This window comes from Zonotrichia albicollis, chromosome 1 (genome assembly GCF_047830755.1).
Source record: "Zonotrichia albicollis isolate bZonAlb1 chromosome 1, bZonAlb1.hap1, whole genome shotgun sequence".
Lineage (NCBI taxonomy): Eukaryota > Metazoa > Chordata > Aves > Passeriformes > Passerellidae > Zonotrichia > Zonotrichia albicollis.
The window spans coordinates 80,476,108-80,481,626 of NC_133819.1; positions in this window are offsets into that span (position 1 = coordinate 80,476,108).

The following is a 5,519-nucleotide window of genomic DNA, read 5'->3' on the forward strand; positions in this document are numbered from 1 at the left end:
AGACTCAGCTTGTCTTCACAGACCAACAAGCTGTGAAAGGATCTGGCTTCCTGTTTCATTTCCGCTAAAGTCTTCAGAGTCACACAGGCTGTCTAAGCTTCTCCATATCCAAGCCACAAGAAAAAAATTGAGCATAACTCAGCTAATTATAAAGGTCACATTGCTATCTCGCCCTGCATCTCCCAAGCTGTTGGAGGGATGGAGATTGCAGGGTGCTTTTCAGACTGTGGTGTAGCACCCATACATGGCACTATCTCAGTGGCAGTCCACAGAGAGTCACAGCTTCTTCTTTTCAGCTCCAATGTCACGTGTCATTGCTAAGCTCAACATTACTTATCATGCAATCAATGTGCCTCCTGTAGAAACAGTGGGATCATGAAGAGGAAACAGGTGGTCCACACAAACATCCCTTCCTATGGTTATGGACCATGCTATGTAAAAGCACAGTTTACACAGATATGGTTAAATCACTTCATAGGTATGGGCTTTTTAACTGGAGTAAGCAAAGGGTCATTCGAAACAGTCTTTCCTTTTCCCTCCTGATTTATTGTTTTAAGTTAAATAAGAAAAATGTTTTCTTACAGTCTAAGACTATTAATTCATTCTTAATTATGCTTTTGGAAGATATATCACAATACCACAGCTTACAAGCTCATTAAATCTAGTCTTCCAGTCTGAAAATACCCACAAGTTCTTGTTTCAGAGGGAGAAGCCTCTTGCCATTGTCTCCCAGAGATTTCTATTCTGTTAACAATTGCTTCACATTTCACATGCATTAAAAAATAAAAAAGTACAATTACTGACTCACATTTTCCCTTTCACTAGAATGTCAGCTTCCCTTTCTACCCCTTTTATTGCAGTATTTTTGTCAATTTAGTTCTAAAATGCTATTTTCCATAATCACCTCGGATCAGGAGTGTTTATTAAAAAAAAAAAAAAGAAGGTGGTGTTGGGGATATAACTGTTATCTATATTACATTATTGTTTTTGTTTGCTGGCACCTCAGGAGCTGAAGGTGCAATCTGCTCCCCATGCTCCAATCCAAGCCTTGGGCCCCATGACTTCAAGCCTCCTAACACTTCTTATTTCACCATTTACTGTGGAGGAACGTGGAGAAGAACAAAGAATTTTCTTTCCTAAAATATTCACTTGCTGCATTTGAATGCTCTCATGCTATTCATGCTCCATGCCATAAGCATCCAAAGGCAGCAAGTGAGTGAATTCTTAAAAACAGTGTTTAAATGTGTGTATACACACACACACACAGAGACACATGTTTGTATGTTTATATGATTATATGTATATAGGCATAATTTTTTTTTTTTTTTGGTCTGTGTTCCATTCCCATTAGCAGAACAAGATAATTCTGACAGTAGAAAAACTGTGGACTGGCTGCAGGACCAGTGCATCTCCAAGGCAAGATCTGGAAAGAAAATTAGTAGGACAGAAGAAAGAAACACTGCACATCACATGGCCTCTTTTGCCTTCCTTCTCAGCACTGCGTATTTGGTTCAATTTTTATTGGTGTTTTTATTTTTGTTTGTTTTTTTTTTGTTGTTGCTGTTGTTCTGGGGTTTTTTTGGTTTTGTTGGCTTTTTAATAAAGCAAAAAAAGGGAAGCTGTTTAGTTTCAATTTTACAGTGAAAATTACCCTTTTTTCTGCATTGAATTCCCTTTAGTCACCCTAAATTCCTCTATTGTACTTTTTACTTAATTTTAGTTGGGTAGTTTTATTTGCTCTGGCCATAAACAGTTCTGGATATTGAACACTTCCTACTCTTCATTTCTTCTTACAGTTTCCACATTCTTTAACACATATACCATAATTCCCAACATAGCTGGTTCACCTGGATAACTCTTTAATATCTCTTTAGGCTTTATCCAAGTAGGAAAAGATTGGGTTACCTCCCTTTCCTGCTGTGCTGGGGCATAAATATTTGCCCAAGATCTGAATCTCTTCCGTACCCCAGTGAGCATCTTTAGGGCATGGTGAAAATGCTGGGACATCTGAACACTCTGTGTGGCAAAGAGCCTGAGGGAGTTTTGGAAAATGAGAATGTCTTTGCTCCAACAGGATTAGGTGACAGGCAAATAAAGGCTCCAGAAGGGAGAAGAGGAAAAAACCAGGACGTTCTGTACCCCTTCCTTGCAGGAAAGCCCCAGCTGAACTTTGGAATTGCATTAAGTTACAAGAAATACAAGATGAATTCCCCATATATACCATGGATCTTTTTTCCTAAATTAGGAACAGCTAAGAGGTCTGTGCAAGGTTATGGGGAAAAGAGAAAGACAAACCTGAAGCGGAGATGATGAGTTTGGTATGCTGGAGGCACCTGGGCTGATAGAATCCACAGACTAAGAATAGCTGTGCTTTACTAAATAGTTGGGGTTTGTTTGCATGCCTGCCTGCCTATTTGCACTCTTTATCACATTCACAAGCTGACAAGGAAATTTCCTTTGTCCACCCCCACACTTCTGCGGTGGGTGTTATCAGCGGCCTCTCCTCCCTGCGGCATTCCCTTGTGTTCCTGTGAGATGCAGCGAAAGAGCTTTGCACTTGACTTCACCACAGCTCAGTGGGATTGTTCCCCTGCCCACCAGCGATAGGAGAGCTCTTGGTTTGCAGCAGCAGCTGGGAAACCCAAACATGACACGGCACAACATCACGCAGCTCCCTGAAAGTTGTAAACACAAGATGGCCACCCGAGTTTGCCCTGGAGTTGCAGCCACTTCCATCGCCATTGCTGAGCCCTAGAGCCAACTTCTCACTTTGCTCCTGGTTTCTCTCTTTCTATGGAAGCAGATTAAGGTTACAAATATCCCCAACCTCCAGTTGCATGAAGTCACTTTTGTTCTGCTGTAACAGGTTGTCCTACCATCTCATCTGCTACCTGGAAGAAAAATCACCCTTTTCAGAACAATTGTTATTATTCTTATTGTTGGCAATATATTCTTGTTGCTGACAACTTTCTGCTGCAGCTGCATAGGTGGGGGCAGGACAGTACTGTCCTAGGCAGGTGCTCGTTGGTTACTTAGTGGTTCAACAGGTAGGCTTTTCTTTCTGAAGACTATTAAGGGGAACAGCATCAATATAATCTACTTTCTGGATTTTGGAAGCATGAAACACACTGTGAGTGCAGAATTGCCTCCTAGTGCCTGGGGTTGGGCAGAGAAAATCAACTTCCTGGAGAAGAAGAATTCCTATTACAAAATCTGTGATGCATCTTGCTTTTTAACAATTCTTTTAAAATCAAATACTTTTTACTTGGAATAAGAGTCCATATTATGATTTCTTTTTATTTAGAAGTCAACATGCAAAGGCTCAGCTGTTTCTCCTTCGTGCTGAAAGATCGTACTGCCAGAAGAAACAACACACAGCCTATTCGTGGGCACTTTCCTCCTTTTTTTGTGTGTGTGTCAAGTGTCAATCCTTGGCTTTGCAACAGTGACTAAATATTTATGTTTCACTGCCAAAAGTGCATAGCAGCAAACCAAAGCTAGCATTTTAAGACTTGTGTGCTATGAGTGACTCACTGGGACTAAAGATGTGAGCACCCCCTTCCCTGGGGTTCCCCTCTGAAGTAGGAGGAGCAGCTGCTTTCTGCCACTCCCCAAGAGCCACAGCAGTCACCAGCGATGCTTGTTTTGTACTGGAACAGCAAAAAAGGGTCCCTGAGGGGAAGAAAGGAGCTCGTTCTTTTCGGAGGAAGGAGTCAAATGCCAACAGTGAAAAGAACAAACTTTCTTCAGATGGAGACTTAGTAACAAGCAGGAAAATAAAATACACATAAAAACCATGTAAAAACTAAGGCAAAGCAGTAGCCTGTGCACATAGGAACAACAATGGAAAAGTCACGGAGAGAAAAGGGCTTGAGCATACATATGTCCCCCTTTATAATGCAGCTTATTGATATAAATGTCTTTTTGATTAACAGAAACAGCAACAGAAGATGTTCCTTCCTGAAAGACACTTTGTGCAGCTGGTTGCTTATTCAGAATTTCAAAGATAAACATCCTGGTTCTATCCGCCATTTTCTTTCCCCCATCCCCCAGCTGTCCCCATCCATGGTGACAGCTGAAATTATTGGATGTACTTCTTCATTTTTCAGAAAAACAACCTGCTGCTAAACTAATATAGGCTGTACTTAAAACTATGTATTTCACAACACAGAAGGAAGAATGACATCAATTTCTTTTAATTAGGATAGGGGATGGGAATTCAGAGGATGAACATCTATTTTTGCAGTTGCCAGAATCTTACGTATCTTCAGCAAATCCTTTTACCACCTGTTAAAAAGGGGGAAGGGAACTAAAAAGGTTTCTCCATCTGTAAAGTGAAGCTTGATGATTAAAATTGAGAGCTGCTGAAAATACCATGGTGATGGAGGCTCTTCAGCTGAATATACAGCCCCCACTGTGATAACAAGCAGCACTCTCATCTCCCTCTGCAGTCAGGGACAATAAAGACAGAATTTTACTTGCAAGGGATGTCAGTATCTTCCTGACAAAGGATTCAATGTACTCTTTCTGTAATTTTTTATGGATCTCACCATTTTTGAAATTTTGCTATTTAGACAGTGACTATTAGGATTTCTACTTTTCTGGCAAATAAATGACATATATTTTCTTTTAAAAACTCCTTGTGTTGAGAATGTAAGAATGGAATTTCCTGGCTGCTTCCATATGGCTTCTTCTCAAATATATATGTACATGCAAATTCCCCTGGACCCACCATCCACCACAGAAATTTTGTCTCAGTGAAGTTTGCCTCTACATGCTTATAGGATTTCTGTACAGCTCAGGGTCTTGCAGGAATTGCTCCTTCATCATGTCAGGCATGCAGAGACCCCAGATGCCACCCATGGATGTGCACTGAGCAGACAGCACAGCATAGTTCAGGAGGTTGGATCCATGCTTGAAATGCTGGAATCCAAACATGATCCATCCAGATGAGGGAAGTCAGGAGTTGGTGCTTCATTTCAGCTTCTGGCATCCATTTACACAAGGAAGGTGGGGGTTTTGAGTAGTTCTGGGAGAACGAAGCAGAGGTTTTTCTCCTATGATTAGGAGAAGTGTGTCTTGGATTCTGCTTTCATTTCCTCAAAATTACTTCTAGATTTAATCATCTCCTATGAACAATCTGGAGTTACATTAAAGCAGAAAAATGCTACTTTCTGTGGCAATTCAGGATGACAGTTTGAAGACTCTCGAAGCTGCCAGTAAATTTTTATAGGGAGTTTTACTTTTAAAAGGATCATTAACTATACAATCCCATAATTGGATCCTTATGTTACAGGTTTTGTTCGAAAGCTCAAATGGCATCTACGTATGTTAATAAACTTATTTTAGCACTGAGAGCACAAATGTGTGACAAATTGCCTTGGAGGAGAAATGAAAAGGAGACCATCTAAACTTTCATTTTTGTGAGGGAAGGAATCTGACATGTTGGGGGCACAGCAGGAAACCAATGAGGAACAGAATGTACAGCCATCGCTGCTGTTAAATATAGATCCTCAGTT